Source organism: Morone saxatilis, unplaced genomic scaffold, assembly GCF_004916995.1.
Source record: "Morone saxatilis isolate NCDOM2014 unplaced genomic scaffold, NCSU_SB_2.0 Contig0, whole genome shotgun sequence".
NCBI classification, from domain to species: Eukaryota; Metazoa; Chordata; class Actinopteri; family Moronidae; genus Morone; species Morone saxatilis.
This window is the reverse complement of record NW_023339650.1, coordinates 12015577-12015795: the sequence shown is the minus strand read 5'-3', so window position 1 is coordinate 12015795 and position 219 is coordinate 12015577.

The following is a 219-nucleotide window of genomic DNA, read 5'->3' as shown; positions in this document are numbered from 1 at the left end:
GACTATTTCTTGGCCGGTCACAGTAACTTAGGAGTCTCCGCTGTTGCCTGGCAACCTCATGTTGACTCCATAAATTCGAAACTTCAAGCACATACCTCCCAACGTTTTTATATCCCCCGCCACCCCCCTTTCTTCAAACAGGTTAGAAGATAAAACACATTTTCATTAGTGAGCTTTACAGATGCTAGTAGTCAGGCTAACCGTTTCCCCCTGCTTCCA